General features: G+C 39.1%; 1 protein-coding gene across 3 annotated transcripts in view; it reads left to right on the top strand.

The window, feature by feature from the left end:
* The window catches only part of RHOBTB1 (Rho related BTB domain containing 1), a 116,269-nt gene that overhangs the window by 29,033 nt on the left and 61,341 nt on the right, over positions 1-25,895 (top strand). Inside the window, exons 1-2 of one of the 3 annotated variants that reach the window (XM_030798503.1) lie at positions 12,257-12,369; positions 15,166-15,216. The gene's annotated coding sequence lies outside the window, so the exon portion shown is untranslated. Of the gene's footprint in view, positions 1-12,256; positions 12,370-12,833; positions 13,049-15,165; positions 15,217-25,895 lie in introns of those variants that run through there. The other 2 variants (XM_003258234.3, XM_030798502.1) reach the window with 2 other exon arrangements.

Raw genomic sequence — 25,895 nt, 5'->3', positions numbered from 1 at the left:
CAAGTTTGATGCACATATGGGTTCCTGTTTCCCTTGCATTCAAACTCTGGATCCTTCTGAGTATCTGTAACTGACACATTGTAGACCACAAATTTCGACTAAGGGAATGCTTTCTAATACTGAGTCAGCTGCCTCTCTCCTACCCTAATTACTCTGTTTTATAATAACATTTTCCAGTGGGACAAAATGTGGAGGTGAAAAACAGTAAAATTGATGATCCTGACCCTGTGTAAGCCTAGGCTAATGTGTGTGTTTGTGTCCTAGATTTTAACAAAAAAAAAAGTCTAAAAAGTAAAAACATGAAAATAAAACACTTTAAAAAATAATAAAACTTATACAATAAGGATATAAAGAAGATATTTTTGTACAGCTATACAATGTGTTTGTATTTTAAGCCAAATGTTATTATAAAATAGCCAAAAGTTTTTTAAAAATTACGTTTACAAAATAAAAAAGTTATAGTAACCTAAGATTAATTTATTAATGAAGAAAGAAAAATATTATCTTAAAATTTAGTGTAGCCTGAGAGTACAGTGTTTATAAAGTCCACAGGAATGTGTAGTAATGCCCTAGGCCTTCACATTCACCCACTATTTACTCAGTGACTCACCCAGAACAACTTCCAGTCCTGCATGTTCCATTCCTAGTAAATGCCCTATACAGGCGTACCATTTTTTTAATCCTTTATTCATATTTTTACTGTACCTTTTCTATGTTTAGATACACAAATACTGATCATTGTGTTACAATTGCCTACAGGATTCAATCCAGTAACATGCTGTACAGGTTTGCAGCCTAGAAACAACGGGCTACACCATATAGCCTAGGTGTGTAGTAGGCTATGCCATCTAGGTTTGTGTAAGCACACTATATGATGTTTGCACAATAATGAAATTGCCTAAGGACATGTTTCTCAGAATCTATCCCTGTTGTTAAGGGATGCATGACTGTATTACCAGACTATTAACAAATGAGGCCCACTGTGATACTTTTGCAGAATACCACATGATAGTAGTTCAATGTGTTGAGTGAGAAAATTAATAAATAAAAGTTGTTATAAATGTAACAAAATGTTTAAATGAAAAATACTTCATCAATCGGTATAGCACATACTTAGTTTTCAAGACAGTGATATGTTCTTTTTTCAAGCTGTAAACAAGTTTGATGCACATATGGGTTCCTGTTTCCCTTGCATTCAAACTCTGGACCCTTCTGAGTATCTGTAACTGACACATTGTAGACCACAAATTTAGACTAAGGTAAGGCTTTCTTACACTGAGTCAGCTGCCTCTCTGCTACCCTAATTACTCTGTTTTATAATCAGCATTGCTGGTACACAATAGTCTGGCAATTTAAATGGAAGTATTTGTGCTATGTAATGATAGCTGGCAACTCTCTGTGGTTTGGGATAGCTCAGGACAGATACTCCTTGAATAATTACTCTGCTCAATCAGAAGGAAGCATTCTTGTTATGTTGCTGTGCATGATTGATCCATGTCTGTACAGCATTTTTTTGTTATTTACTCTGATGTTCACAAAGTGTGTTCAGTTAACACGTGAATTGAATTGTGGCATTTTAAAACCATAAAGAAGATTCCCCTTGCTGGCCAGGTGCGGTGGCTCACACCTGTAATCCCAGCACTTTGGGAGGCCGAAGCAGGAGGATCACGAGATCAGGAGTTCACGACCAGCCTTGCCAACATGGTGAAACCCCATCTACTAAAAATACAAAAATTAGCTGGAAGTGTGGTGCACGCCTGTAATCCCAGCTACTTAGGAGGCTGAGGCAGGAGAATCGCTTGAACCCAGGAAGCAGAGGTTGCAGTAAGCAGAGATGGCACCACTACATTCCAGCCTGGGCAACAGAACGAGACTACATCTTAAAAAAAAAAAAAAGGAAGAAAGAAAGAAAAGAAAAGGTTCCCCTTGTCAAATAAGTATGGGTAGCTCAAGGTGGACTATTTCCCTCTTATAAATGCATAATTTACTTTCACATATAAATGCCCTGAGAACCCTTATTAGAAATTATAATTTTCTTTAAGAAGAGGATAAAATATGAACCATTTCTGAAACTTGACCATTTATGTTAAAAAAGAAAAGGCTATTTCCCTTTTTTTAATAGTTTCACTCAGGGCTGGTACAACAGAACACACTTTGGGAAATGTTACATGACCAACTTATCTCCTTTTATTTATTAAATTCACTATTTGGGTAATTTCAAAAATGATTTTGTCACCTTTCCTTCCATCCAATTTTTCTCCTCTTTCTCATCCTTTTTTTCAAGTAGGTTTCCAGATTTAACAAATAAGAATACACTACACCACTGACACTTGAATTTTAAATAAACTGAATAATCTCTTGGTACAGGTATGTCCCAAATATTGCATGGGATATTTGAATGTAATTGGGTGTCCTCTATTTTATCTGGCAACCCTAAACCCAAGCCAAATGATAGCCATCAGTGAGTAAATAATAAAACTGTCAGTTTAATTTAATAAGAAGAACATGGAAAGAATTCATTCAGTGCTCATTGAATATGTTTTTAAATATTTCCAAAATAAAACTGTAAAGCCTTTTTGAGACTGCTATATCTTCTGTATTTTTATAATAATTTCAGCACGAAGAGTGTAATAACCCTGGTACTCTGGTCTGTCATAAACTCTTTTACTTCACTCAGAGCACTTTCATTTTACAGAGGAAGAAACTGGACTCAGAGAAGTGACTTGACTTGACCAAGGAAATTCTCCCACAGGAGCTGATAACTGCCAGGCTTGAGGCATTTTCTACTTTCAAGCCAATGATCTATATTCTCACCAGGCTAATGTTCATTGTATTTGTAGAGCCAAATAAATAAATAAATAAAACTACACACAAACACACACACACATACACTTTTAAAAAAGGTAATGGTTATAATTAGCCAAGTTTACCTATTTAATTGATTAAACCACAATAACATGGAATAGAGTTAAAGTAAATTTAAAGCTTAAAATTACACTGGATGTAACTTAATGTTTTTTTTAACAGGACATTTTACTATCTCCCAATATCTCAGTCCCTCATTAATGTGTAGTAGGAAAGAGTATAAACTAAAAGTGAATTTCAAAGGGTTTTTCATGTGTCTTTGTGTTTCTATTTATAAACTATTGTTCAGGATATATATGCTTTTTTTTCATCATTAGCCACCTCAACTGTTTTATCAAGAAGAAACATCAAGCCCAGAAATATTACAGTATAAACAAGATACTGTTATTACACTATACTGTTATCACTGTAATAACAGTATACTGTATACTGTAATTATGGTATAAATGATAATGCTTATAAAAACAACAGGTGTGATAGATTTCTTTCTATAGAAAACAGAACTCCTTATCTTCACAGTACATGGCATATCACCTCTGTTATTAAAAAGAGGAATTGTTTGGATTGAGGTATTGAAAACTGTTAAGACAAAAGTCGCTTAGGTACTACTTTTTGTTTCCTAGGAGTGTCTCATTTGGTATTCATCCCACACAAATGCCACTGTTTCTTCAGGTGCCATGTAACTTCAGAGAAAGGCATGAGAGAAGCAGGGTCTTCAGCAAGGATATGGGATTGGCCAAGAATTAAGAAGAAAGAAGCCTCACTTTAGAACTAATGGGGTCTTGTGTGTATAGCTTATTCCCCCACTGGATAGATATGGATACTTAAACATCGAGAAATCTTTATTCTCTACCTGAATAGTTGAGAACAAACAATACACTCACGAGGAGGCTAACCTTACCCATGTTGTCCATATATTTAAATGAAATTTTATAATAACTCCATCTGTTGAAATGGGCTGTGTGTTTTTCCACATGACTTTCCCATTTTATCTCATCAACCTGACCTTGCTGACACAAGGTACAATCACTGTAGTATCCTGCTTGTTTCATCAGGAAGTGGAGCAATAGTTTAATTTGTTAAGGAAATCGCAAGGAATGAACTAAAGATTGCATTGTGTATTTCCCACAAATTGTGTTTTCTTTGAATTCGTGGTTGTGAGGGCATGTCGCTCATCGACACCTGATCCACAAGTATTGGCTGTTTGTCAAGGACCCCGAGAATCCTGAAGTTGTCAGGTCATAGAGATCAGTTCTCTTCAACTCTACTCAACCTTTAATCTACGTGAAACTTTGGATATATAAAATACTAAGGTAGTTTACCTGAGTTTGATATCAGAATGTAAGATCAGCTGTAGCCCATTAGTCTTTCAAGTACACAGGGTGATGTCATGCATTGTAATCAGCAATACTTTGAATGAATAAGGACGGGTAAATATGAAATGCTAATTATATGAAAGTAGAACCTTTCTCTGTCAGTAGTACCTACTTTAAGATAAATAATACTTTCTAAGTATTTGACCTGTGGCAAGTGACTTGCTCTTTTTGATCCTCGGCTTCCTCATCTATAAAATGGGGATAATAGTGGTGCCTCCTTCATTAAGTCATTGTGAGGAGTTAATGAAAGTGAGTGTAAAAGCATTTGGCTCCATGCCCAGCACATAGTGGGTACTTACTAAGTGCTAATTAGTAATATTACAGCTTAAAAAGACAGGTGGTGATCTCGGTGTTTATTATTATCATGCCCACTAGTCCCATACTTGTTTATGACACTGTAATCTTTGTGAAACATATTTTATGATCTCAAAGTGCCTTTTCATGGGTGATCAGTGTTGACAGTGGTCACAGTAGAACAGATAACACCATAAAAGACAGTTTTAAAATTCCAGCTTTAAAATTCCAGCTTTGTCATAAATCATATAGCTGGCCTTTATATATGAGTGATTAGAATAAATTACAACTAAGGTGTCTTATAAAAGTTTTATCATGTACCATTCTTTTTTTGGGGGGGCGGGGGGTGGTGACAGAGTCTCGCTGTATTGCCCAGGCTGGAGTGCAGTGTCATGATCTCAGCTCACTGCAACCTCCGCCTCCTGGATTCAAGCAATTCTCCTGCCTCAGCCTCCTGAGTAACTGAGATTACAGGTGCCTGCCAGCATGCCCGGCTAATTTTTTGTATTTGTAGTAGAGACGGGGTTTCATCATGTTGACCAGGCTGGTCTCATACTCCTGACCTCAGGCAATCTGCCCGCCTTGGCCTCCCAAATCATTTACCATTATTAACAACCATTGACTATGCACTTTCCTGCCCAAAGTGCCATTTGAAGCACCATGGGGATGGAGAAGCATGAAGCTTCCGTGCCTCTCACCAAATCTTCAAGCTCCTCTAAGATTGATACCATGACAGGATGTGAGCCTTAGCCTCTGATCCCTGGAATCATCGGCTTATGTTTACAAGCTAAGTGATTGTGCACGTTCGATGCTGATCCTGAAGTGTTTAATGGCTTATGTTACCCACATGTGATGCAGTTAACTACTTGACCATAAAGGGGGAGTTTGCCAAATGATAAATTTAGGTCATGTGAAATATTAAAGTAGGCATAAATATTTACAGAGCTAAGGATACTCTGAAATTGTGTGTAGAGAGAAGGATATTATTGAGTCCAGTGCAAGAAGTGAGGTCATCTTTGCTTTTAGATTAGGAACCATTATGAAAGGAGGGGTGGTGCCAATTGAGGAAAGCCTCACAATTCAGCTTCTTTCCAGGAACTGATGGGTAGGTCTCCTTCCAGGACACTGGTGTTTCTAAAGCACTTGTATTCCTTTTGAAGCGGTATCTATATACAAGTTAGTGTACTATACACTAAATTACTTCAAAAGCTTTGCATCCACATAGTCAGAAGATCAGGGTTAGAATTTTGTATTAGTCAGAATTCTGGTTCCCCCTCTGCTAACAGAGAGCAAGTCATGTACCCTCTCGGAAATGTCTTTTCCCCATCTCTCCCATTTGGAATAATTCTTAAGGTTGTCATAAAGATTAAATGGCATGTATATTACAGATGCTTGGTATGCAGGAAAATGTGATATGAACATAGGGGAAATTATTTTTCTGAAATAGGGTGTTTGTGTATGTATTTGTAGTCCACTTATTTTCCTAGTTTCTGCATGTAGTTTAGCTAACTTGTACAGATGGGAGAAAACACAGCAGTTGCAAGTCAACGGCAGAGCAAAACGTTCAAACCTCAAATACTAAATTTTCTACCTCATACAATTTGGTGGAAGCTTTTATGTATAATACTTACAGTCAGCATTTGGGGAGGGAGGAGTTGGAGGAATGATACAGTTGCTATATTATTAATCTTTGGCACTCCTAAATTAAATGATACCCTATGCTGCACAGCATTGTTTAAGGGGCCTCATAATGAGCCCATTTTTACACTTACGAGTAGGTATAGAGCTTTACATCTTACAAAACATTTTCCACAAACATTATTTCATTTAGTCCCCTCAAGGACTTTTTGGAAAGTTATTATTCTTGTCCCCATTTGATATCTGGAACTTTGCGGTGCAGTGGGTTAAGGAAGTAGCACAGAATTACATCCTAGTTAGTGAGATGGCCAAAATACAATACCGTTTTCTTTCTCTTTCTGTTACCCTCTGATCCCTTTAATCTATGTTTCGTTTTTGGTTTTTTAAACTTGTTTCATAAAGAGAAAGTTATATGAAACAGGTGGTCAGGCAAGATAACCTTAAACGTGCTATGACACATAAATGTAATTTATTTTTAATTAGGTAAAGTTGAAATCTAGCATTAACACCTTTTGTAATATTAAGAATGTAGTTCATGAAATAAATTTCTCTCTCAAATGCAGATTTTTTCCAGTACAAAATCATATTTTTGCTTTTTAAAATGTCAAAGATACACATTATACATTAAACTGTTGTCTTTTTCTTTTCTACAGTTGTGACATACATGTTTTCCAATCTGCTATGCCATGCCTAAACAAAGTCAGACAGATGACCATAAAAACTGTTTGCTACCTCCTCTTATGCATGTTGAGCTAGACCAGTGGAACACCATCTTGGTAGGACAAATTTTGACAGAAAGACTGCAGTTAGAGTTGCAGATCACATTTTTACCAAACTCAGCCTACCCCAACAGAAAACCTAATGAATGAATCCACACAGAAAGGACTTTAGGCAAACCTACACAAATAATTTAACATGCTATAAGAAAAGGATACCTTTTGGTCTATTTTCAGTACATAGCCTACATTTCATTGGTGCCCAGTAAAATAGAAACTGCAATGGAAAAGTCACTTTGTCTTCACAGAACTAACAATGAAAAGTGCACAGTATCTAATGCTTCTGTCTTTAAATGGGTAATCATAGGAAATGCCAAGAATAGATCCATTAGGTTAGCCTGAGTATTTATCTATAAATTTGTTTCCAAAGTTATGCTTTTTTTAAAAAAAAAAAAAAAGCTTCTCCTGGAAACCACATCAATACCAACAGTCATAACTGGACTGCGAACCTAAGAGTTAATTTCCACCTGTAGCTTTTAGGAAAAAGACATCACTTTTTAGTTAATTCCCACAACCAAAACTTGCTCTGATTTCCCCCAGAACAGTGGGAAGAAAATAGGAGCTTTAGAGATCTGAAGAGTTGGTCTGAGTAATACCTGAGATAATTCCCAAGTAGTCAAAATCCTGCAGAGCTGGGCCACTCAGGCTGAAGGGTCTTTCACTTTTACCCAAGTGCAAAAACTATGAACACACAGATTCGTTCAAAGACAGCCTGTGGTATTTGGGACAGAAAGGGTTAGTGATGGTAGGTTATGCCTTGATGTTGACGTATCCATGACATGAAAGCTGGGGAAGGGATACTAGACGGAAGGCTGCACATCATCTTGTTTGAGACTTGTCTGACTCAGACGCACCTTGGAGAAGCATCTACTTTAGCAGGAATATTAGAGTAACTGAACACAATAAGGTATTTTAGGAGAAACAGAGGTCTCAGGAGGTCAAGTCATTTTCTTTAGGACCCGTCAATACTTAGCATTAATGAAGAGCCTCAGAACAGCCAGTCTCTCCTGTTTGTCATCACTAGCTGGAGCCCAACAGCCTATTAGGCCCGTGCTGTCCACACTGACCTCATTGCTAGAAGCTAACACGTAAAATGATTTGTACAAGGAAGTTGCCACTAAACCACTGCTAAAGGCCAGTGTCCAGCCTTCTTATTCTCCTCTGTAGTCCAGAAGCATTTCCTTAAAAGTCAGAAAATCCATAAGCATGAGCAGCATAAATATGTCACCAACCTCTTCCTCTTTAGGAAGCCAAAAAGTTGTCGGGTGTTATTAAAGCCACTGGCTTAACTGCAAGAATCTACTCCAACAACTGTTTCTCAATATACCTTTCTACCAAATACTTATTCTTTAAAATGGGCCATACATGAGCTTATTCTCTTTCGTGCTTCAAACCCCTGTTAGTACTAGTCCCCAAAATTTCTCTGTAACTTCTGGAACTCATCATCCAGGATAATTTCTTCTAAATAGCCAATGACAGCATCACATGCTGCATCCAGAGCAGAGAGATGGACGCATGAAGCTCTCTTCTTAGGTTAGGCCTGATTGGACAAAGCCACTGCTGTGACCAGCTGCATTGGCCCCAGGAGGCATCTGCACCTGTCACAAGGCTTAGCCTCGGCTACACGTGGCTAAGGTCTCCCTGTTCCTTACCAACCACTGAAATGCAGTCTTATAAAATAAACCTGAAAAGACTCTTTCTATAGGAGTTTTATGTAAGTACTTCTCTTACCTAAGAATGTTCTTGATAAAATTGATGGCAATAAAAATGTTGAACAATATATTTGAGTTGAAAATATACCTTGGGATGGTAGTACTTAATTTGCAATTTGAAAATTCTACCACCCCAGAATGTATTTTTTTAAACTCTTAAAAACTCAACAGTAAAAAGATAGACAATCCAATTATAAAATAGGCAAAAGACTTGAGCAGATATTTCAGCAAAGAGGAGATTAGAATGGCAAAAAAAAAAGCCAATGAAAATATATTCAACATTATTATTCATTAGGGGAATGCAAAGTAACACTACAATGAGTTGTCTCTACACAACTATTATAACAAGTGAAACTTTGTAAAAAATGATGATAATACAAATGCTAGTGAGGATGTGGAGATCTCTCATACATTACTGGTGGAAATGTGAACGGTGCAGCCATTCTGGAAAATGGTTTAGCAGTTTTTTATTTAGCATATGACCTAGCAATTGCATTCTTCAGTATTCATCCCACAGAAATAAAAACTTAGGCTCACACAAAACCTATACACAAATGTTTACGGAAGTGTTTTTCATAATATTAATAGCAAAATACTGGAAACTACTCAAATATCCTTTAGTGGGTGAATGGATAAACAAACTCTGATACATCCATGCAATAAAAATTTATTCAGCAATAATAAGGAATGAACTATTGATACGTTCAACACCATGGATGAAACTCAAGAGCATTATGCTTAGTAAAAAAACAAACAAACAAACAAACAAACAAAAAAAGTCAATCTCAAAACATTACATACTTACCTTCCCATTAATATAACAGTCTCACAATAAATAAACCTCTAGAGATGGAGAACAGATTAATGGTTGGGGATTGGGGGTGCAAATATAAAGAGGTAGTATGAGAGGATTCTTCTGTGATAGTGGAACAATTCTATGTCTAGATTGTGGGATTTTTTTTAATTCTATGACTTTGATAAAATATTTGCCATAAAAGCTAGTCACAAGTTTTAAAATTACCTTTGTGCAATAGAAACATGAAAGTGTTTAAAGATACAATGTTGCTTTAATTCCATGTAGGTACCATTTTTTATGTTTACTTAAAGGAAATGGTACTGATTCTATCAGCAAGCAATGATTTTAGTATACAAAAATGGATCGTTTCATGGAAATAACAAGAGGAGAGATACACTCATGACAGTGATTACAGGCATTATTTGATATGATTCCTTTTCTCTCTTTTCCTATTAGCAAAATACGGTCTGTACTACTTGCTGCATTTTCTCCAACTTTTCCACAGTCTAAGGTTTTATACGTAAAGTTTGGGGCTACATAGTACCATGTGGCAACGTCTTTCTCTGATCACTGCCCTTGTTTGGAGGGACTTCCCAGAACAATGACTTTTCCTCTGCTGTATCTGAATTACTGTTGATACCAACTTATTTTCTTGAAAGGTCTTCCAGTTTCCCTCAGATTTAGGCATTCAACTAGGTAATTCCAAGATGGCTGACTGTTCTTTATCCCCTTTAGAAGGAGCATCTTTTGGAAGCCTGTGAGCCTTGGTGTGCCCTGGGGGTGGAGGTCAAGAGCTGAAGGGTACCCTGCCAGGGGGGGTCTTTGTGTGTCTTTCTGGTATAGACGCCTGCCTATTATTTAAGAGAAGCATGACACTGAATTTTTTTAAATTTAGAACTGAGAAAATGGAAGAAACTGAGGAAAAGCAGGCTGTTAAAAAGCAGGTCAGTGATAAAATAAGACTTTGGCACAGACCACCCCAAGTGCAAATGCAACTGTCAAGACATCAGAAAACTAACTTCTCCATGCCTGTTACCTCGTCTGTAAAATAATTAGGATAATAATAGCATCTGCCTCATCAGTTGTTGTGGGGATTACATGACAAAATGTGTTTTAAGCCACCCAGCCCTGTGCCCGCCACATGTGAGGGCCGCGATACATGTTGATTCCCATTTCTTTTGAGTTTCTACCCTATTTTTTAGCTGCCAGGGCAGTTTGATGAGAAATGGCTTGTAATGAAGAGGACTGATTGCTAGGAGTGAACAGGGTTAATTAACTTTTCCCAAGAAATTTGTACCTAAAAAGAATGTATTTTGATTAAGACTTTCAAGATGGAGTCATTTTGCAAAATACTAAGGGAAGTCAGTTTTTTTGTTTTTTTTTTCTGAGAAGGAGTCTTGCTCTGTCGCCCAGGCTGGAGTGCAGTGGTGCGATCTCAGCTCACTGCAACCTCCGCCTCCCAGGTTCAAGCGATTTTTCTGCCTCAGTCTCCCAAGTAGCTGGGACTACAGGCGTGCGCCACCATGCCCAGCCAATTTTTGTATTTTTAATAGAGACGGGGTTTTACCATATTGGCCAGGCTGGTCTCGAACTGCTGACCTCGTGATCCGCCCGCCTCGGCCTCCCAAAGCACTGAGATTACAGGCGTGAGCCACCCCCGCGGGCCGGGAAGTCAGTTTTATGCCAAGTAAATGATCACCCACCTCTTGGATGTGTTCTTGGAGTAGACACCTGTACTTGACTTTTCACTACCCTCTCTTTCCGGTATCAAAGACTAGGGCCTTGGTAACTCCATTTTCAAAGATACTGCCGTGGGAATGGCTTAAACAAAGGAGGTTGCCGGTGATAACTTTCCTCATAAAAACATTGGATTCCACTATTTTCTGGGGTCTCTTGGGGATTCAGAGAGCACCAGGCAAGCCTTTGACTTCAAGAGAACATAAGCAAGTGAGGAAGAGTAGAAATATCCACTGGACTGGAATTCACCTGGGAATCTTGGCTGGAGGGTAATTAATCAGGAAACTGAAGACGGTTTCCTAGAAGAAACTGAGGGACCGAGAAGTGTGTTTGCTGTTAGAATTTTTTCACGCATCCTGTTTTTGGGGGAATAAGCCAAAGAAGTATCCCTTATAATAGGATGGACTCTCTTTTCCCAGTCCTTCAGTATCTCAGGAACACATTACCTGAGAACTGGTGAGGCCAAGAATGACATTGTTTCCATCTTTGTATCCCCAGCTCTCCGCACACAGCCTACTCAATAAAGGTTTATTAAATGAATATATTCATTCCTCTGGGTAGCTGAACACAGTTATGTCTTTATTCCCCAGTGATCTCTTGACAGGCTAGGAGTGATGGGTTTTGTAAGGCGTACTAATTTTAGCAAGCTGACTGAAAGCTCCCTGATGGCAGGGACCCGGTTGTTTGCTTTCACTGTCACCTCCGTAGAGCTTGGCAAGGCACCTGGCATCTTGTCACTCTATAAGCATTTATGCGAACGCATGAAAACTACCCCTAGTTCTGTCCTCAGAACTCACGGTCAGCCTGGAAGAGAGAGAAGTTTCGTGAGGCGGCGTGGGCTGTCTTGGAAGACCAAGACAGCCTATGGAGGCCACAGTCAATTTCGCCTCCTCACTCAGCCATTTGCAGGAGGTTGTAAATCACCTCTGTACCCGGGTCGGGTCAGCGGTGCGTCCCTACGCCCCCTGGGGGGACCCCTCCCGCCAAGTCGCGGAGGAAGGTAACCCAGAATGGAGGAGCCAGCCAGCACGTGCAGCCGCCCAGGGAGGAGGAGGCTGGGCTAATGCAGCCCTTAGTCAGCAGCTGGGCTCGGTTTTGAAACAAAAGCCAATGTCCTCCCTCGGAGTCCGCGGCCGGTCAGCTCATAGGGGGAAGAAAGCCATGCTGCCCAGCCGGTTAGTGGCCCAACTTACTTTTCCAGAGCCTGGGACAAAGGGCCAGCAAAGGCACGGGAGTGGGTGGGATGTTGGGGATGGGGTACGGGGACACAGATGGCCCAGACTCTCCCTTCCCGGCAGCGCGGGGAAAGGGCTGGGGTCTCCCATGCTCTGTGTCGGTTTGTCCCGGGCGATCCGCCTCCGTGCCCGGGCCCGTCGGGTCTGCGTAGAGCTGAGGCACCTTTGCCACCCGTGTCCCAGAGCACAGACACACCAGGCCCCGGTTTCATGAATGAAATCCAATCGTGTGGATATAAATAGCCGCGAAGCCTGCTAACGTCACAGTGCGAGCGGCGGCCGCCACGGCGGCGGAGCGAGGTGCCGGGTGCTCCGTTCCGCTTGGCTGCCCCGCCTGGGAGCGGGGTGGGGGCAGGCGAAGGGGAGGGCTGCGGGTGGAAAGGGGCGAGCCCCTCTCGCCCGGGACTGGGAAGAGCGGCCACGGCGCCGGGCGAGGCGGCAGGGCGAGGCAGTGCCATGCTGCCTTTGTGCAAAGTTGGGCGGCGGGCGGCGCGCCGCGCGCAGGGGCCCCGCACACCCGCGACCGCGCGCAGCCGTGGCTGCTGCTGAGTGGCGGGGGCCCCCCCGCTCCCCCCGGCCCTTGAAGGCGGAGAGAGCTCGCGTCTCGCTCGGCTTCAGGGTAGGTTCTGTGTCGTGAGTGCTCTATGCTATGAAACTTCTCCGAGCAGCCGCTGCGGAGCCCCCACCGCCCCGGCCCCAGCGGGTGGCAAGTGGGGGCCCCAGGCCGTGCCACGCGGCCAGCAGCGCCCGGAGAGAGAGTTGTGGGACCGAGCCGCTAGGGGGGCCTCCCTCGCCTCTTCGAGAGGCCGGGAACCCTCCCATCAGAGGCGAGCACAAGAGATTTCTAGGAGCGCCCGCACAACCGCACCCCTAACTTGGAGCTGAGAAAATGTACAACAGGCACCCTTAGCAGGCTGGCTGCGCCAGGGAGGGGGTGGTGCCGCGCCGACGAGAAGGCGCTTCCCCTTCGAAGGCCAGTGTGGGGAGGCCGGGCGGGGACCGGAGGACCCAGACAGGGGAATACGCTAGCCCCTTTGGCGCTTGCACCCTCTTGAGAGTTGACTGGCCAGCCCACAGTCGCTCCCCTCCCCTCCCCCGCAACCCCGTGTCTATGGAGTCTGTTGTGAGTTGCTGTGACAACAGGAGGAGCTGCCATGAGGGGCTTGCAGAGCACCTTACCTTGTCTGTGTGTGCTCAGCTTTGGGGAAAACAACCAAGGGGTGATGTGCAGACAGGATAATCCAGCCCTCTGCCCCCCGAAAAGAAGTGGAAGGCAGGCACAACTGTGTAGAAATATATCATTAGATCCTACTGTTAGCTGCACCGTTTCCATCCCTAGCAGTATCAAACATCTCAACTGAGGAGCAATGTCAATATTTAGACTTGGACAAGCCAGAAAGTTAGAAGGGAGCGCCAAGCACAGGGTTTTGACTTGGCTTTGCAAGTTAGCACACAAGCTGTGCCTTTGGAGCTGACTGTACACAATTGCTGGGGGCAAAAATGCATGAAGGTTAATATATACACAGAGGCACCCAGATCTAGGAAAATCTAGGAAGTTAAGACCAGAAGAGTCGCCCTGACTTTGAACTTCCCCATCCTGTGCTGTTCACTGAGCCTTGTTGAACTCCAGCCAGACGCTCAGCTTGAGATTTCACTGGTTTGGGGCTCCCCCACCCCCAACCGCTGCTGTGGTGTACGTTCTACACTAACATACTCTAAACCGAAAAAAAAAAATACCGTTATCAGTGGTTTCATCTTTGTATAAGTCCTCTGATGAGCAGCAGATAGTAAATAGTCAAGAGGCTGTGTTTGTTTGGTCTTAGCAAGCCTTAGACCTTTTTAAACATACTCTGGTAAGTTTGTTTACAAACCCTATTTAGAAATTTGGAACTACGTTTCATTTCCAGTAACCTTGTGGATGCCTAAGAGAGTCACTGGTTGCTAGAAAATAAACACAAGCTCTTTTCGGTATAAATAATGTCTGCATTCTGCTCCACAGGTGGAATGGGCAGTAAATTATTATATTAAACACGGTTTCCTCTGAGATTCCTGAATCGTATTTGGACATATTAATGGGAAAAAGGTTTAACCAGTTAATCCTAGTGCAGAAGGCTTTGGAAAATCATTAGGAAGCAAGAATATCATAGTCAATATACTAATTTTGCCCATTATTGTTTTCCCAGAGTTTGAAGGTAGTGTAAAATTTTTTAAGTGCACAACGCAGGCTGTATGATCACACAGGTGGAAATAGAAACACATGTAACAGTTTGATGTTATTGGCTCAATAATACAAATTATAAGCTATACAAATACAACAGGAAAAACCAAAATTATTTGGTCTTTTGATTATGATTATATTGTCTAAAAATGCTATTTTGAATAGGATGACCACATCTATGACTTCTGTATTGTAAAATGCCTGTAAGATTTTCATTGTTATCTATTGGTTTGTGGCCAAATGTTTTTAGGGTTTTGTTTTGTTTTGTTTTTTTAGTATCGTCCCAAGAGCTCAAAAATGTATTTTCACAAATCCTGCAAAATGTTAACCTAGCTATTTCAAGATGTATTTGACCCAAAGAAATGCCACATTAACACTGGCACTTAGCAGAAGTAAAGCAGATTCTTCCCTTTCTCGGGGGGAAGAAAAGAAAACAACGTATGTTGAAAATTTTAGTGGCTCCCCATGTACTCCTGGCAGGCAGTAGAATTTATAAAGTATTTCTCTCTTTTATGTAGGTAAGTCCAGCTGTGAGCAGAGTGTTCTGTTCTTCACTTCCAGCAAGCCAGGTCAGTGTCTTTGTGCAAACCCATGACTATAGATTGGTAACATCCTGTGTCTAATTTTGAGCATGCATTTCAGAACAGGTTTCTTAATCATTTGTCTTTTAAAAATTTTGTCTTTGACTTTTTTATGGACTCAGTTATGAATGTCATAAGTTCAATGATTATTAAAATTATTGCTTACTCTGGGAGTACAATGGTACAAATATGGGCCTCAAACCAGTTTGTCCTTCATACGACTCTTTATTTTTCACTTTAGGCATCAGAATAGTGCCCATGGTTGAGAATACTGGGGATCTGGATGCCTGCTAATTGAGGGTTTACTTCTATCCTAATCTTAGCACTCTGGGGCTGGAAGAAACTTGATATAATAATAATTGACTTATTGAGCATGAATCATGGTTCAGGTAATGTGCTGCATTCTTTATATTAATATTCTTATTCTGCTTCAAAAAGAAAAAAAAAATCTCTGGGAGGTGAAACCAACTGTCTTGAGTCTCAAACTATATGTGAGGAATTGGAAGTTCAGAGACATTAGATAATATGTTCAATTCTTACTTCTATTAAATGACACAAATAGGATTTTTTAAAAAGTTTTTGTCTTACTCTAAGACCTAAACTCTCTTGTTGAAAAATTGTTTTCCAGTAGGGAAACTGAAGACAAAGAAGGTTAAGTGACTTGTCTAAGATAACTTGGTAATTGCTAGCACATCTAATAACAATGGCCCAGCTGTTGCAAAATAATAAATTCTATTCTCTTAAGTAAATTAGTGAAATTGTAAGTATTCGTGTGTACTTTCTGGCATGACACTGTCAAAGATATAAGAAATTTTTTATTGTGGGGTCTCTGGCCTTGAAGATTTTATGGAAGATTTAAAAGGCAAGATGTTAAACATTCAGGTATGCAACAATAGAGAATAAATCAAGATTATGCTTGCCAGAAGGCTGAATTGGGGATCAATGGTACATTTATGAGGAATTCAGCATTTTCCACTCTGTGGAATTACTTTGCAATTCCATATATGCATGAAGAAAATTTCCAAGCACATTTTTCTGTCTGGATAGATGATTAATCAGTGAGAGTTTGGGAAAGGATAGAATGTAGAATTTCTACCCAAGAGGGAGAGATTATGTAGTCATCCAGAACCGCTAAATTGCAGTATCTCAAACTCAAAGATGTTATTGCTTCACAAGCATGGTAACCTAAAATCGTGAGCTGTTTGAATCTGCACAGCATCTTTGAGAAAGCATAATTTGGCATGACGTTTAAAAGTACTGGATTTTTCCTGGAACCTCAGTTTGTCTGAAAGGCACCACGTAGATGGATTTGGATACATAATAGATAAATCCTAACCAAAGTCCTGATAACAACCAAATATTAAGCAAGACTTTTTCAGGTTTTGCCTGAATTAACAGGCTTCTCTCTCTTCTGTTCCCCTACTTCCCTTCTCCCCTCTTTCTTTTTATAGAGTAATTTGTAACAGTTGTTAATCCTTCTTAGCTAATTTTATATAAAGGGGTACTAAAAAATGAAATGGAGAACAAGTTATTAAAGCAAACCTTAGGATATCATCTTTTTTTAATGTACTGATAACCCCCACTCAAGCTAATAGCTCTAAAATCTTAATTAGTGAAGATATTTTTTAAGCATTTAAAGGGATATTATAAGCTGTCCTGTAACACGTCTGTCCTGTGAAAGTTGTTATATAGTGGATCATTACAAAATAGGTCACATTCTATAACAGCACTATTATTATTGGGAAGATCCCATTACAGGCCAAGACCTCATCAACATGATTAGTTGTGATAATGGCATATAATAAAAATATCAGTAGAGCACTAAAATTATACTTTGAATCATATAATGTTATGAACAAAAGAGATCTAGGAATTAGCATGGTATCTCTAATAATAATCATTTAGCAATCATTTGTTTTCTCTTTTGAACTTCATAAGGCTTTGGTTAGTATGCGTGACTTACCTCTTTAAAAATGGCTGGAAACATTTGAAATTCTGCCATTTTTTGCTCAAGAAAACAGAGAAATGTTTAAAACTTTCTCTTGGTCTTCCTTTTCGAAAATAGGCCATTCACGTTTCCCTCTGGCTCCATGTTTTAGGGTTTAAAGAGCATAGGTGATTTGAATGTGGTTCTTTTGTTCCTCCTCTTCTCCGCCAGGCTTCCCACCAACATCACAACACCAAAACAAAACTTGGAGAGGGAGGGAAAAATGAGTTCCAAAAAGTGTGTGTAGACAAGGGTAGGAGATGGGCGAGTGTGTGGGCAGCAGGGAAGAGGAAAAGGGAAGGGAAAGCTTTTGGGGGAAGGGTCAAGAGGCAATCACTCCAGTGGATGGGATATTTACAGATTAGTTATTTGTTAGCATCATAATTTTTTTATTTTTAGTTTGTAAACAAATAGAACCCACTTCCTCCTCTTCCTGGCACCTTTTGTTTCTTGTGCCCATAGGACGGAAATTGGAAAATTGGCAAAAAGATGCCAAAAATGATGGATGTGTGAGTATGACTGCCACTATTTCCAGATGTCCCAGGACACTCCTGTCTTCAGATACTTCCTTGAGCTCTGTCATCAAATACATCAGCATGCCTCTGATCAGGCTTTATCCACTAAAGAACGAATTAGCAAGTTTTACAAAGAAAGTGATGCCAATAGGTCTAGAAGAAAGCAATTACATGTCTCCACTCTGCACCTGAGTTTACTTATTGCATAGACACAGGTTAATGGCAAGTTCCCAGCGTTAATGAGGTTATGATCTCAGGTTATGTCTCTCTGTGGAGAAATTTCCTTTGAATTGGTAACCAACTGTAGACCAAACCCCTAATGACTGCTGTAATAACAATAAACTAGCATTTATGCCCCTACTAGATGCCAAACACGTTAACTAAATTGCAGCTAATATTCATTATCAATTCCAATTTTGCAGAAGCAAGAAATGGAACTCAGAGATTTTAAAGAACTACTAGGAAACAGAGCTTGGATTTGTACCCAACGCTGTCTAAGAACTTAAATATATATTTGCTCTAAACAAACCCCGCCAAAAATACAACACTTTAAACCATTTCATTCCAGGTTACTCTTGCAGATGTTGGAGTATAGAAATTATTCTTCTGGGTTTGGTTCTACTTTCTAAATTTCGTATTTAAATTTGAACTACACAACATTTTTGCCTGGATAAATTGGCTAATTGCTTAGGTCATTTTAAATGTATTTTGATGGAAGTTGTCACAATCTTAAACAGTTGAGTCATAGAGAGTTGAATCATGGAGCCAGGAATGTCCTTATTAAGGATACTTAGCCCAACCTCATGTGGATGGAAAACACTGGCACCCAGAGAAGCAACATAACTTGACTACTCTCATAGTTAATAAGTGACACAGTCTAAACTGAACCCAGGCTTCCAAGTCCCAGCCAGAGCCCAGTTCCATTACATAACACTGCCTGAAAAGTGCCAAGTCTTCTAAATCTTCCAACGTAGCCTGAAATACAACTAGCAAGTGTGATATACATCTGAAACCCAAGGTACATCCAGAAATGCTGATAAGAGAATTCCAGTCATGTAAAGATATGGTGGGTACTAGGAGAAACCTCACTTATCTTCAGTGGTGTTGAGATAAAATAGTCTTTTTCTCTTATTCAAAACAGAACACCCTTCTAAGTTGTCTTTGTTACATGAACCCTTCCAAGCTGTCTTTCTTAAGTGATCTGTTTGATGCTTTTTCATTTTGACCAAACTCTGGCTTTTCATTAACTATGCAACTTAGGTGAAACATGACCTTACTTTCCTCAACTGTAAAATGGGAACAGTATTCCCTCCCCCATCAGAGGGTTATGGGGATGTTATAAAATCCTCATGCATGTAAAGCACATAGTAGGTGCTCAATAAGGGTTAGCTCTCTTCTTAGCCTTCCTAGAGTATCTTGAAAGAAAGTGTTTTAACATATTAGGCAGTTGTATCACTTTTGTCTCTAAATTTACTGGAGTCATTTGAATTCTGATATTGCAAGGAATGGTTATAGGAACCTTTTTTTCTTGAACACAACAGGCTGAGTGGTCTCTCTGGGTTCCAATGGCCCAGTCTCCATTACACTTGTTTTCTTCACACTCTAAGATTGCCAGAGTTTACTTGCATTGAATTATTTTATTGCTTTAGTTTCTGCTGCAAACTAATACCAAGCTTCTCTTGCAGATTTGTGGCTCTCATTTTCTTCCAGACACTGTTCCTAAGTAGCTAATGTGTTTTCTACATGGAACTTTGTATCTCAAAGCCACTATTTCCAGCCGGATAACTAAGAAATATTTCCGGAGAATATTTTTGCCAGTAGAAAATTTTTGCTTTCAATTTCGAAACATGAGACTTTCCTACCTTCATTTCAATTCACTGTAGTATTGAGTATTTGAGGTATGCTGCTCCTGTTTTTTGTCATGTGTTGCTGACTGATATATTGATAGGAAAAGCATAAACACCACAATTTCCCCATTTCACCTGCAGCACTTGATAACTACCCTGGCCTACATTACATCACTGGGAAGTGTTTTGTGCACTCCTCTCTGCAGCTGCCACATTTTGTCACGTGGCACTTGCTGCCCTGCTTTGGACTTTTGGAACCGAGTCCTTGCCAACACGTCCAATTCATCACACATGTGGAGGAAAGCTACTGCTTTGATATTTTTTTTAAATACTTGTACCTGTTCTTCCTTTTTTAGTAATAATCCAAGTGGCCTAGAATAGACTATATTATCCTGGTGGTGCAATTATCACTTTTAGTATTTGGTAAATGCATATTGCAAGATGGATGTCCTTTTCTTCAAATTTAGAAGTAGCAAGTATATGTCTTTCCCAGTGCTATGAAGTGGCTGAACTGCGGCTAGGTGCTGAGAACTCACCAGCTGCTATATTGTCCTTAACCTTCTACTAATCTCAAATTGATTATATGTAAGTTTTTATTTTTAACAAGGAATTAATTGCTTTTAGAGCTGTGCTCAAGCTTTCATGTGCATACAACAAAAATGGGCATCTTGTTAAAGTGCAGATTCTGATTCAGTAATTCTGGGATGGGGCCTGAGATTATGCGTTTCCAGCAAGCTCCCCTTTGATGCCAGTGCTGCTGGTCTGTGGACCACACTTTGAGTCATGAGGTTCTAAAGAATAGTGGTTACTATATCTTATGGTGAAATTCATGCTTAATAGGCCATAACCAGACCACCTTATTTTATTTGCTTGTTTCTTAAATCATAATAGAGTCATGGAATCTTAAACATAGGAGGGATGTAGGCGGTGATGACCTGGTAAATCAACCAGCTCTCCTGGAAAAAAGTAAAATGCATACACAAATTGACAAAAATTTTAATGACATAAAGAATGTGTAGTACACAGTTTAGAAATAATAATAAACTCTAGAATACTTGTTATTATAAATTCAATATAGCCAGTTGGGTCTCACAGAATGCTTTTGTTGTTTTTTGCAGAGCTCTTCTATCCATAGGCCAACCTATGTTGCAGTTGATTAAGGGGTGCAGCTCCCATATAAATGCTGGCAGGTATTTTCCTTCATGTTAATCAGTAAGACAAAAGTGAAACATCAAAGACATACGTCAGAACTCTACTCATTCATCCATGATGTGAATCACTTCCTTGCTGAACTGGATGATAAATTTTAATACTGAAAGAATATTTTTCAAATGTACTATTCATAGTGTAACACCTACACATATAGCACACTTTTAAGTTTAATCTCCATTATTAACACTTTTAAATTATTTTCTTAGATCTAGAACAATAAAGCAAGCACTGATTGGTAGTGGCTGCTGATTTCTGTGGTGTAAATATTCCCACCGCGGCCAATTTCAAGCTACTGATGTGGCTGAGCACAGAGTTGGAAAGAGATGATGCAGTGTCACACCATTATATTGTACTTTCACCATATAGATAAAATTGGCATGAATAGCCTCAAAATATAGTTAATAGTAAATAGAAATAACTAGAAAGTGTTGCATTTTGAGTACTTATTATCTTTGTTTTTAGTATAATTTATTTAATTGTAAATTTATATAATTTAATTTTTAATACTGGCACTAATGGGCCTGCAAAATTCCTAAAAATTTAGCAACTACTTCTTGTGGGCTAGTAGAGGCTGGCTTCTGGACAGATCTTATAGATCATCTGGTGTAGTGATTCCCAACCTTGCTTTACACTGAAATACCTCAAAGAATTTAGAGCCTACAGTTTTAGTAGATCCATGTTAGGGCCCAGGAATCTGAACTAAAAATGTTTTTATCGAAGCATATCTTATATTTAAAAAAAAAAAATTATAAGTATATAACAAAAAATTTTCCTAAATTGAACACACTCACGTAACCAGCACCTAAATACAGAAACAGAACATTACCAGCACCCAGAAGCCCTTCTCATGCCTCTATCCAGGCACTACCCAATCAATGTAACCCTTATCTTGACTTCTAATACCATAAATTAGTTTTGCCTGCTTTTGGACTTTATATAAATGAAATCATATCCTATGTATTCTTTTGCATCTGGCTTCAATATTATGTTTGTGAGATTCATCCATAATGTATGTAGCAGTAGTTCATTCATTTTTAGTAGTGTATAATATGCCATTGTATAAATAGTCCTCAATTTATTATTTTTTATCCATTTTACTGTTGATGGGTTGTTTCCAGTTGTTGGCTGTTTTGGATAGTGCTGCCAAGAACATTCTTGTACAGATAGCAGTATGCAAAACAAAACAAATCCCCCAGTGAGTCTAATGAGTAGTCAATCTCGACTGCCTTCTCTATATCTTCCCCTCCTCTCTATGTCTCATATAACATGTGCATGGCCGTTGATCCTTTCATGTGAATGTACTTTTAAAACATAAGCCATGAAGCCCATGTGCTTCCATTCATTAAAGTGTGTTCTTCTGGCTCTTTACAATACACATTCACCAGCTCTCCATTTTGTCAAGATATCTGCGTTTGCTCTCTCTAAATAGGGATGAGATTTGGCCTCACTTCAGTAAGCATGGGAGAATAATAGACACAGTGGACATGGAGCCAAAGGCTAAATTTGGCAGCTGATCATTAAGGCTCCTGGAAAGAGGCTTCAAGTAAAGGAACTTGTTTCCCTTTGTGTGTATCAAACAAAAGTCAACAATGAGCCCTTATATCAGATTCTAATATTCTTTAAACTCTATTTATTTGAAGTAGACCAGGGACTCTCTTCTGACATGACTACTGAAATCTCTCAAAGTCTCATGACTTGATCTGGAAAGATTAGAGAATGTTTTCCCGTGGTCTTGTTCCTGCGGCTAGCATTCAACAGGTGTATCCTTGTTGCATTGTTCTATGCTGAGGGGCTATGTAGGTTTTGTGGTTGGGACTATTGAGGTATTAGTTCCTTTGATATAAGTAAAGGGAGCTGAATAACCAGGAACTCCAAGATGATATATTGATGAGTGGGACATCTGCTTAGGATTGAAAAGAAGGTTCCAGGAGCAGCAAGGCTCTTCCCTACCATATGAAAGGCACTTCACATAAAGTTCTTAAGGTACACAGAGAGAAGGTTAAGAGTAGATGTTAATTTTACATAATGAAAGAAGAATGTTTTCTCACACATGAAGATATTTTATTTCCTTGTTTTCCTACCTCTTTGCCCTCTTTTTTGTAAAATTTCTTTGTGTCACAAAGAACACATGTTCACTATAGAAGAGATGGAATATATAGATGAGAAAAATGAAAAAAATTAAAATGAATTATAATCCTATCCTATAAAAGATGTTGGCATTAATATTTTAGTATATCTCTATCTCGATCTTTTTGTGTGTATTTAGGCACATAATTTTTAAGGAGTGGTGTTATTCTGTAAATTTTTAAATCTTTTTTAATTTAAAGATTTATCATGAACATCTTAATATAACAATGAGTGTACTCCTATAACACATTTTTGATGGACATATACTAGTTTTTCTTTAATCCATCTCCTGTGTTTGGACTTCTAAAGTAATTTTTGTTTCCACAAATACTGATATGATGATGAACATTCTTTTTTTTTTTTTTGACGGATTCTCACTCTGTCACCTAGACTAGAGTGCAGTGGTGTGGTCTCGGCTCACTGCAACCTCCACCTCCTGCCTCAGCCTCCCAACTAGCTTGGACTACAGGCACGTGCCACCACACCCAGCTAATTTTTGTATTTTTAGTAGAGACGAGGTTTCACTACGTTGGCCAGGCTGGTCTCGAACTCCTGACCTTGTGATCTGCCGTCCTCGGCCTCCCAAAGTGCTGGGATTACAGGCGTGAGCCACTGCGCTCAGCCGATGAACATTCTTTAAATGAAATCTTTTTCTATACATTTATTATTTTTCCAGGAATAAAACCTTAAAATTGGATGAAAGTTATGCCATTTTAAAGTCTTTTGCCTTAAAATCTCTAGTCACACTCCAGACTGGTATCATTTTCCACTTCTACAAACAGTGCTTCATCCTGCTTTTTAAAATTGTACAATCTTTCATGTAATAATTTCTACCTAAAGTTGGAGGGTATAGGAACATGCCCTGAAAAATACTAGCTAGAAACTATTTGTTGTTATTAGCCAGCAACTTCAAATAAAGTAAGAGATCTTAGGAAGTCTGGTTAATTTTCCACCAGCACTTTTGCGTTTATGGTCTAACGTTGCTGTGAAAACCTGAAAAACGGTTCTTCGTTTGCCTGAATCAAAGCATAGCCTAGTCCTAACGAGCATATGATAGTCTCATAAATGTTTACATACAATTGCTTGATTGTCATTGTATCAGAAGACCACAGCAGGTGGTCACGCTGCTGCTCCAGAAGCTAACCTGGTAACATCTTTAGAGAATGCTTTCAATGAGTAACTTACTGCAGAAGGTAGTGGACACTTTTCTTCATGAATATGGGTTTTTAAACACCCATAGTCTACAGCCTTGATATTAGCTATCTCAAATGAGCGCTTACAACTTTGCCATCTCTAAAGACTTGACCAATAGTTCGATTATTAATTCTTAACAAAGCTTCCCGATCCAGCCCTTAGCTAAGTCCCACCCCCATGAGGACGATAGGGCCTCCAAAATCAATGTGTAGAGTTTGTTTCTTTCTGTCTTTTTTTTTTTTTTTTTTACTTTAAGAAAGTATTGAAGTATAACACACAGAGAAATGTATGCAGATCGCAAATGTACAGCTTGATGACTTTTTGCAAACTGAGCATACCTATGTAACTGGCACCTAGATCAAGAACCAGTACATCACCAGTCCCCTACTTCTGGTCACCACCCCACTCCACCCTCAGTGTGTTTGAAACACCTCATATTTTATGTCCAGGGTAAGTCCTTCATTTACAGAATTCTATGTTCGCCTGAATCATTAGTTTATATGAGCTAGCTACTGTTAGCTTCCATCAAGGTGTCTCCCTTGTCACTGAAAATGTGTAGAAATCTGCCTTTCCAAGTAAAGATTACAACGTTAAATTTGGGCACTGAGTGTACATCAATATTTATGTGTTTGTGATTTCCAGGTACACAAATACATACATGGCAGGCATACCAACAAATCTGGAACTACTTTCTTCTCAATGAATGTAAAGCTGAATTATGCTATATTGATCTAAGCTTAGAATATCTTTAACTACAATTGATTGCCACAGAATATTTCATGTGCCCTGTTTCCAGTTTTTTAAAATTGCTCATTTCAGTTACCATAACTATTCCTTTTGAATGCTCAAGATTTCAAAGCCAAGAAATTTTCCTCTTCTGTTTGAGATAGAATTGTATGTGTTTGTCCTGAATATCCACAGCTGTCTTTTTATATGGTTCAATTTCTGTGTCTGATATTCAGAAAAACATCATTTTGATTCCTGGGGGTTTTTTTTATGTGAGAGCTTGAGTCAGAGAAAGAAACAGGTTTAGCAGGCTCTCTATGCTTTATATATACATATAGTTTTGAAAAAACAATTTATGTGTTATCAAAAATTATGTATTATTATTGGGTTGTATAAGTCTACTCTCAGCAGAAGTGACAATCAAGGGTTATACTTAATATACCCATTAGTTTTTTAAAAAGCTAAAACATCTTTCTCATTGTAGAAGTAATATGTCTAAGAGTATTATTCAGCCATAAAAAGTAATGGAGTACTGAAAGGTGCTACAATATGGATAAAAATTTAAAATGCCATGCTAAGTGAAAGAAGACAGACACAATAGGCCACATATTGCATGATTCCATTTATATGAAGTGTCCAGAATAGGAAAATCTGTAGAGACAGAAAGTAGATTCGCGGTTGCCAGAGCTGGGGAGAATGAGAATAAAGAATGACGGCTAGTGGGTACAAGGTTTCTTTGGGGGATAATGGAAATATTCTGGAATTAGATGGCAGGAATGGTTGCACAACCCTGTGAATATCATAAACATCACTGAATTGTATACTTTAGAAGAACGAGTTGTGTAGCATGTGGATTTTATCTCACATTTTTTTAAAAAAGTAAGACATGTGCATTGTAGAAAATTTGGAATCAGAAGAAAAGTAGAAAATGGCAGGAATAAGTTATAGCCTCATTGTCCAGCAACAATTACTGTTGCTTTCTAGTGTATTTCCTTCCAGTTTGTTTTGTTTTTCATGTATTGTTGTTGCAGAGGGAAGACGTCAATGTTGCTTCCTGTT

This window comes from Nomascus leucogenys, chromosome 18 (assembly GCF_006542625.1).
Source record: "Nomascus leucogenys isolate Asia chromosome 18, Asia_NLE_v1, whole genome shotgun sequence".
In the NCBI taxonomy this organism is placed as follows: domain Eukaryota; kingdom Metazoa; phylum Chordata; class Mammalia; order Primates; family Hylobatidae; genus Nomascus; species Nomascus leucogenys.
The sequence above is the reverse complement of the archived record's forward strand: the minus strand, read 5'-3'. Positions and strand labels throughout refer to the sequence as shown.